Source organism: Etheostoma cragini, chromosome 3 (assembly GCF_013103735.1).
Source record: "Etheostoma cragini isolate CJK2018 chromosome 3, CSU_Ecrag_1.0, whole genome shotgun sequence".
NCBI classification, from domain to species: Eukaryota; Metazoa; Chordata; class Actinopteri; order Perciformes; family Percidae; genus Etheostoma; species Etheostoma cragini.
Genome location: NC_048409.1, coordinates 8,947,059 through 8,956,206, shown reverse-complemented (window position 1 = coordinate 8,956,206; position 9,148 = coordinate 8,947,059). Strand labels below are relative to the sequence as shown.

The 9,148-nt window shown below is 40.1% G+C and overlaps 2 long non-coding RNA genes across 2 annotated transcripts in view; both read right to left on the bottom strand.

Annotated features, from left to right (window-relative positions):
- The window catches only part of LOC117942353, an 84,566-nt gene that overhangs the window by 60,274 nt on the left and 15,144 nt on the right, over positions 1-9,148 (bottom strand). The window lies entirely within an intron of this gene.
- The window catches only part of LOC117942351, a 16,312-nt gene continuing 7,952 nt past the window's right edge, over positions 789-9,148 (bottom strand). Inside the window, exons 2-3 of the long non-coding RNA XR_004656110.1 lie at positions 9,053-9,063; positions 789-957 (exon numbers count right to left, since the gene is read on the bottom strand). This is a non-coding gene — a long non-coding RNA (uncharacterized LOC117942351). The remainder of the gene's footprint in view (positions 958-9,052; positions 9,064-9,148) is intronic.

Genomic DNA, 9,148 nt, shown 5'->3' with positions numbered 1-9,148 from the left:
GTTATATTATTATTATATTAATATAATGTTATATTATTATTACATTAATATAATTAATATAAAGGAATGGGTCTATTTGTTCTAATTCTGTTCCTTCTGCTTTCACTATTGTATAGTCATGTATGAAGACAATTTAGAACAAAAATACAACTTATATAAAATATGTAATGGTGTTTGTCTATTAAGTAAGTTGTAAGGGAAATGCTTCACAACAACAGTCTTATCTCTGGGCCACACGGATGTCCTCATGAAACCGCTGAGCATTAAAATGAACAGTTATGACCGTTATGAATGAATGAATATTAACGTTACTTATCTTTAGAGAATAAACATAAGCATATACATAAAAGAGTGGACTGCAAAGAATAGGTATAATTAATTAGTTTAAAATAGTGCAGTATCAAGAAGGAATATTACAATACAGTTTGTACAGTTTTCAGCTAATGGGGGGGGTGGGCGGCATGACGGCGGCGTCGCTGTCGTCATCCTGGCGTGACACGGAGCAAATAAAAACCACATTTATTTTTGTTAAAGTATCAAAAAACAAAGCAGGAATTATTTATCACGAAAAACAATAGCAGACTAGAATGCTCCCCCCACCCCCTTGGCGAAATTCCCAATTATACAGAAGAAGGGATGAAATGTGATCGTCATTTCCGGTAAGTGCACATGGCAGTGCGCGATTTGAGACAACACTCCTCTGTCAAAATTTACGCACTATGCAAGACAGTACGTAGTGCACGAAGCGATTTGAGACACAGCCTCTGACTTTGCAAAGATACCTTGATTCGCTAAATCCGGGGATGGTTAAGGCACTTCTTTGCTGACTTTTTTAGGGCTTAATGCAGACCAAATTGTATGTGAAAGACCATATGAGACATGCAATACGGTCAAAAACTTTTTTACTTAAAGAAAAGCTTGTCAATAAACTATACATGTGTGGCCCTTTATGTGATTCTTATTATTTAATTTGGCACTTAGTCAAGTTGAGTTTGACATCCCTGCTCACAGGTGTCAAACTCAAGGCCAACGGGCCAAATCCGTCCCTTTTGACCAACCAGCAAATCAATTTAGTTTTACAATACGCACACCAAAAATTCGGTGAAATGTTGCAAACTGCAATTATGCGTTAGTTAAAGCCACATTTGTCAGATTTGGCAACTTTGAGAATCAGAAATTCCCCCACAACTGGTGAGTTTTCATATTCAAGCTGTGGAACAGGTTCCTGGGAGTTGGCTGTGTGGGAGCCTATTGAAAATGTTATCAAAATGCATTGTTTTGCTTAATTGTGTGACTAAGAAACTTTTTTTGCTGTCATTTTTAGAGCTTTATGAGGACCAAGTTGTATGTGAAAGCCCTATATGAAACATGCAACAATACAGTCAAAGATGTTAGACTTTTTCCGAATGTCAAATTATACATTTCTGGCCCTTGGTGTTTTTCTTATTTTCCAGTGTGGCCCTTTATGAAAGTGAGTTTGACACCCCTTCCTTATTTGCTTGTTTTTCCCCGCAATGACTCCCGTAGCCACTAGGGGTCCCCACCTAAAAAGGTAAACAGGCCAGTATGGATCGTTATAAGTTAATGGCAATATTGAACTATATGGCCGTTTTCTGGGTGAAAACGGTCTGACAAGAACTGTAATGGGACTTTTTCACTGTAGACATTTTGACACATGATCGCAGGAGAAGCATTAATAATACTTGGACTCTGTCTAGTTCCAGGGCCGTGACACCAAGCTTGCTTTTTCATTGGTATAACCTGAAAGTCGTAACTTGGGAAATAGAAGGCTTGAACCCAAAATACAGATTGGAGAGACAAGGATGAAAATAATGAAGGTTTACTTAAAATAAAAGGTGCACAACAAAAGCTGTCCTGAGCAGGCAGGCAAAAGAAATACCCATCGCAAAATCCCCAAAACACTTAGAAAACTGAAGACTCTGAAAAGCAAAACCACAAGGACGGCAAGACACGGAATCACAACGAATGGACACCATGGTAACAAGGGACAGGTGACATGAGGGACGATGAACAGGTGGAACACATCAGAACAGGGGCAGACAGTCACAGAAGCGGGAAAAATACACGACAACAAGACAAGACAAAGGAGAAACAGAGACTACAAAAAAAAACTGGAAACTAAAGCGTGAGAATGGAACTCGGAAAAGAAAACAGAGAACACGGAATGAACATGAGTGAAACACAACCATAAAAAACAGAGAAAACCTTTACACAGTGGGAACAAATTGACAAAATAAAACAGGAAGATTTACAACTGAAAACCAAAACTGTGACACAACAAAGACTTGCAACCAAAGTAACCGGCTACCACTCATGTTGTTAGATACACCTGTGCTTTTCCTGCAATGAAATGTCTAGTCTTGTGTAAAGTACTTGGAAGCAATTCTTGAGTAAAACTACAAGTATGTTGCTAGAAAATGTTGTTTACTGTACTTAAGTATTAAAAGTAATTTTCTGATATTAAATATACTTAATTTTTAGAAGTTAAAGTAAAAGTAAAGAAAAACCATGATTCTAAACTATATTGTAGGGTCCTTATAGTTTAGCATAATATTCAGGGTTTCCATGTGGGATTATTTTTGTTTCTTTAATTCCAAACAAAACTTCTCAAGTATCAAACAAAAATCCCAAGCAAAACAACTGTCAGCTAAAGTTGCCGACAAAACATTTGTTATCTACACAAACAAAACATTTGTGTAGATAACATTTTACTCATTTGATATTATGTCCCATTGTTTCCAGTTCCCTCTGCTTCTTTCAGATCAAGAATCTAGAATTGATGAAGGGTCCAGAGTAGGGCTCCGATTGGGTCAAGGATTAGCTTTCTAGAATCTTTGGTAGCAGCGCAACCAAACTTAACTGGTGAGACAAAAGTGTGACGGTCAGGAAGATGTTTTGGCAGGGGCAAAAACTCATCCGGAAATGTAACGGAAGGTTGTAGAAATGTAGAGTATAACAAACTATAGATAATTGCTTCAAAATGCAACTAAATAAAAATCAAAAGGGTTATAAACACTATTCATTGTACTTAAGTAAAGTACAGATACGTGAAAAATTTGCTTAAGTACAGTAACTAAGTATTTGTACTTTGTTATAATCCACCACTGCATATACATTGTCTGTGATCTACGTTGCAAGCATGGTTACTAGACGTTTGTTGTGTTAAAGCTGTGTAACATCTGTGTTTATCTGTGTTTATCTGTGTTTATCTGGGGTCCCCTGTGGTGTCCCGTGACGCAGAACCCTTCAGCTGACTGCTCAGCCTGAACACCTGGCTCCAGTCCACCTGCTGTGCCCATAACTCATTGACAATTTTAACCTGTTTTGGACTTCTCCTCCTTTTACAGGAACGAGGGTGTCCAACTAAACAAGCTGGGGAGCTTAATGCTATCAGGTAACATATGCACACACCCCCAGCAGAGTCTTCTTCTTTCACTACCACCTCTTTCTCTCAGGACTATGTTAACGGGGTTAACTCCCCCTATAGCCCAGCTTTGGCAAGTACACATTCTCAGTTCTCTCCCAAACAGACTTTTTATTTAGACCTTTTATTGTATCTTATTTTACCGGCCTCCTGGTTCAAGCCAGGAGTTATTTTTTGTCTGAATTCAGAGATTTTTTTATCATGTATTATTAGGTTGGATAAAGTGGTTGGGGATTTTACTATTCACGTTGATGACATTTCTTGCATTTTTGATTCTGATAAACTTAATGTCACTGTGTATTTAATTTATCCAACATATGCAGTTAAGCAGTATATGCACTTTGTTACCTTACAAAAATGAAATGTAAAAACCATAACAACACTTATACACTTATGCCTTCATGTTCAGTGTTTAACATAATCTAATTTTGTGTGACAGCAAATTAAAAGAGAACCAAAAGGCACTAAAGGTTCAAAGGTATCATTTGAAGTGGTCATGTATTTCCAGTTTGCATACAGTATGTACTGTAGTATACTGTCCATGAACCGAACAGACAATAGGTCAATAGGTCCATAAGAATGAAAATGAAATGCAGGAAATCCAGAATCTAGCCTATATGATAGCCTAGCTGGGCCTACATTAAGGCATGGAGAGGTAAAGCTATAGTGCATAGTTTTTGTCTCCCCCATAAGGAATTCTAATTAATGACAACAACACTGTCGGCACGTCCACATGATACAAGCCTTCCGTGATTGCACACTAAGCCCCACCCCTCCTCCACACAGTTGCTAGTTGCTAGCCAAAAAAAACACGATGGACTCTTCAGTAGAGGTCGTTATCGTCACTCAAGTTTTTGCGTGGGAAAGTGGCCGGATGACAACATCTTCTGAACATAGCCATACTGAGATATACTGAGAGAGTTATGTGGAGCTAGTCTTAATTATCTTTGAATCAACTTATTTGGCCACACCTTGAATGTATGATATTACATTCATTAATATCAAAAGGTTACGCACTATAGCTTTAATGAGTTCACTAAACAATATCAATAGTTGAGCTTGTCTTGTTGGTGGATGTATTCGTCTTGTGTTCCGTGTCCTGTTCTTGTGGTCTTGCTTCCTGGCCACCTTGCCTTTTGGATTGCTTTTGTTGTAAGTTTTGCCTGCCAACCTCTGGACACTTTCTGTTGTTGTTTTGTTAAATGAATTCTCAACTCTGCATTTGGGTCCAGCCTCGCAATTTCTCTGACAGGGTGTTGACGGTCATTGCTGACACGGATGCAGTTTGTTTTTACTATTGTCTGACAAATTCTATTTCTGTCCAAACTGAAACTCTACGATATCAGGACACTGAAATCTATTACATGTGTTTACAACTGCTTACGCACAAAGTATTTTTATGTCACACAATTTTTGAAACCTCTCACTCAAAGAGCCAAACTACACACAACATCTCCAAAACCATGAGCTATTTCACTCAGTTTTCAATCGCATGAAACACTTTTTTCCAAACAGTACACATAGTTCTCCCTCTAAAAAAACCATCAGGTGGTGACTTGCTTTCCTTTTCCAAACACAACCAATCAAAATGCTACACTTTTTCACAAGGTCACACACCCTCTCCTTACATGTGCAAATACTTAATGCTTAACTGATCATTAACCAATCACTGCTTTAGTATAAGCTTGCACATAGGTCAAAGGTCAGATTACCTCTTTTGAACAACAGATGAAAACTTTTAACAGAGAGCAAGGTGAGGTGGAGGGAGAGGAAGGGGACGACAACAAGGACGAGTGGAGGGGTAAAAGAACAAGGAAGAAGAGGAGAAGGAAGGAGTGCTATCTCTGATGAGATCAGGGGGACTGATCACATCCCCACCCACACCCTATACAAACACACACACACACACACAGAAACACACACACCTACACATACACAGGCACACAATACCGTAAACTTAATCTTTTAAATATTGTGTACCAGACTGACTTTAGGCTACTGTTACAACGGTAATGTTATGCTAAATACATATTTAATGTTTTAATGTTGCATTGGTGTTTACACTGTACTTTTCAACCCCTCTCTACAAATGTAGATATAAGCCTATGAAAGAAAGAGCTTATGATCTGCAAATGGTTTATTCAAAAATGAAAGAGCTTATGATCAGTAAATGGTTTATCCAAAAATGTGATACTAGAAAAAAGGATTTTTGTTTATGGCATTTTGAGTGTTTCATTTTGAAGGCATTTTTTAGCATTTTGTGTGTGCAATTTTGGGAATTGTTTGTAGTTTTTAAAAAGGGATACATAGTTTGGAAAATGTTGGCAAGCAGTTGAAAAAAACTGGGATCGGTAAACTAGGTAAACATCATAAACGTGTGCCTGTCTAATCAAACTACATGCATGTCATCATTTCAAAAGTGAATGAAGGCAATTGGTCCGAAGCTGATTTGACAAAAAGACAGCACAAACCTTCTATTTCACCAGATATGTGGGTATAACCCCAAGCAGCACACATGCATGCACACACACAAAAACACACACATAAACACACACACACACGGTGGTGTTTAGAGACAAACAGAGCAAAAAGGCCATCCTGAACATGTCCATGATCTAAATCCTAATCAAACATCATTTACAGCTTGTTTTATTTGGGCCCCTGGAGAGACTGTCCCTCCCCGCTTTTTGCCATGGCAACCCGGCTCTCATTTCAGAAGTGTCATGCCACATTATCATCTGGCGGCCTCACATACACTCCCGCCTGACAACTTCACCATGGACCCTGGTGAAAAATAGCCAGCCTCTTCACCTCCCTCCCTCTATATACCGCTCCCTGCTGTACCTTCACCCTCCTCCTCCTCCTCCTCCTCCTATGTGCTCCTTTCTTCTCTCTGCAGGTAACCAGTGAAGATTGGATGTGTGATATATACCTAATATAATTGGAAACAAGTCCAGGCATTGGCATTGGTAACAGGAATAGATAGCGATTAGCCAAAAAATGGATTGGACATGTGGGGTGTGTAAATGTGGATGAGAGTGTAAAGAGTTTTTACACAGAAACGGTTATAATAAACGCAAACATGCATACAATACAGCGGCTGTGCTATGTTGTGGATTCATTAATCAATGCTGGAGGATGAGTGGTCCGGTACAAGCCTGGTTGGTGGTGTAATATGTATCCACGTGCTAATTGAATGCAGATCACTAATGGATGGGTACAAATCTCAGAGCGCTGTATCTGTCCAGCCATGACAGAAAATACCTGTGAGCCATGTTGTGTGGTTCACTTTTTACACATGATTAGCAATGAACAAACAGATATTAAAGTGTACAAACAAACTATGTATTGTGCAGCCCTAACACACACACACTCACACACACACTCTCAATAAATACACAGTGCATACAGTATACTGCTAGCTAGCTACAGCTAACGTCTGCACAAGAAAAACGGAAATTCACTTTGCCCTCTGTCTGTCTGCTTTCATGATGTTGACATGAGTGAGACGAGCCAAAACCAACAACTGCATCCACTGCACATTCTATCACAACATGTGAATTCATTTTGTAAAGCAATGGCTAGTTAGAATAAAATACTTTGATCGGTATAGGCTTAAGTCTTTTTAATAAACTCTAAGGTGTAGAAAGAGGAATATACTCCAAAAAGTATTTTGTTCCAAAGCCAAATCAAAATTGTTAAGACATAACTGCTTAGCATTGCTTTTCCAAAACACATTTAAGTTGACTCACGAACCTAAACTGGGAAAAACCTTTGGGGTGTCTTCAGGATCCCAAATGATATTTCCCATTGCAGTGACATGCAGAGCAGCTGCTAGGCCTTCCCTCCCTCTGCCTAATCATTCTGATAGGCTGCCTTCACACCAGGCTCCAGCACATATAGCCAGCTGGGATCTGCATTCCAACAATCATCAGAGGCGTCTAACAAAGTGTGCCTGTTTGTGTGCATGTAAATAAATAACCATATTCACTTTCAGCTCTTGTACTTGCCCCCATGACAAATTTACTGTAAAATCAAGCGATGATGCTCCCGGGGTCGGCCACAATAAAGCTGGCAAATTGCATCGAGATGCAAACATCCCAATAAAAAATCTCATTTCACCCCAAATAAACCACAGGTTCCATTGATTGCAAACCACCACTGTTTTCATATCAAGCAAATCAAAAGATATGACAGCCCCCCTCCCCTCGCTTACAACCAAAACACAGCACGGCCCCTCGGTTAATGGGCCTGGTTCATGCATTTCAGCATGCAATGCAAATTAGGGGAGGGGAGGACGGAGATGGGCTTGTTCTTCCTCTTTTTTGTTTCCTAGCATCATTGCAGCTTTAGAGCCTGATGGGAGCCAATCACTTTAGCATAACATTTGCTTCCATGTGGATCAGCAACACTGCGTACCCATCATTCCACAGTGATGGTCCTGAGATGAGGCATGACAGCATGGTGGCCAACTGAAGGATGCCATCCCTCCATTCCATTACATCCTACTTTTGGATGCAAGCAGGTTCAGGAAAGCGGTTAAAAGAAAGGCCAGAAAGGAAAGAGATGTCAGGGGAGACAGCGGGGAAATAAGAAGGAAGGGAATTAAGTGTGGGGAAAAGGGAAAGGGGGAAATACCTGTAAGGAGGGGAAGATTACGGAGATTCAGGAAAAAGGTTGGAATGAAGGACAGAAAGGAAGGATATGTCAGGGGAGGCAGAGGGGGGAATGGTAAGGGATGGAGGAAAATTAAGAAAAAGGACGAGGGAATGGAGGAAAAGTGCAAACAAAGGATGAATGTGAAATAAGAAGGAAAGGTAAGTCAGTGTGAGTGAAAAGGGAAGGAGAAAATAAGGAGGGGAAGATTAGGGATATTCAGGAAAGAGGTGAAGGGAGTGGGGATAAGAAGGAGACGCTTGGGGAAGGCAGACCCGAAAGAGGTCGAGGAGCAAGGAAAAATTTACGAGGTAGGAAGGACTTTAAGGAGCAAAAAAGAGAGGAAAAGAAAGGAAGAGGCAGATACTAGGAAGAAAGTGTTGAAAAGAGGAGAAATACAGGGGAAGGATAGGTAGGTTCAGGCATGAGGTACAGTAGAAAGTGATATCTTGCTTACCCTCTCTTACCTTTTTCCTTCACCTTGTTCCACCCCTTCTTCCCTGCTTCCTTTATGCTCTTCTTTGCCCCATCCCTCACCTCTGTTGTTCCTCCTTTGCTTTCTTTCCTCCAACTCTACATCCTTCAAATTTATGTTGTACCTTTCTCTTTGTACGTCCCCCCCTTTTCTTTTCCCATTACGTTATTTCTCCATTTTTCTCTCTTTTGCTCCCAAGCCTTCTTCCTTTGCTCTGTTTTCCCTCCATCCTCCCCTGATATTCACTTCCTTTCTTTTCTTCCCTACATTCTTACTTCTTCTTTCCTGAATCTCCCCAGATATTATATCTTTATTTTCCTTATCTCCACTCCTCCCTTCTTCCACTCCTTCTATCACCCCCTTTCCTACTTTTCATTGATTTTGCTTACGATAGCCTTCCCTCTGCTCCTTTTTCCTACTGTGTACTCCTACCCCTCCTGCCTTCCTTCTCCCCTTCTTTTTCCTTACCTCCTCACCTCTCTCTCCCCTATATCTTTCCCTCTCCTGTCCTTCTGTCCTTTACCTTTTCCCCTCCCTCGTGTCTGCATCGTGCAACGGCAAAATGAAATTCC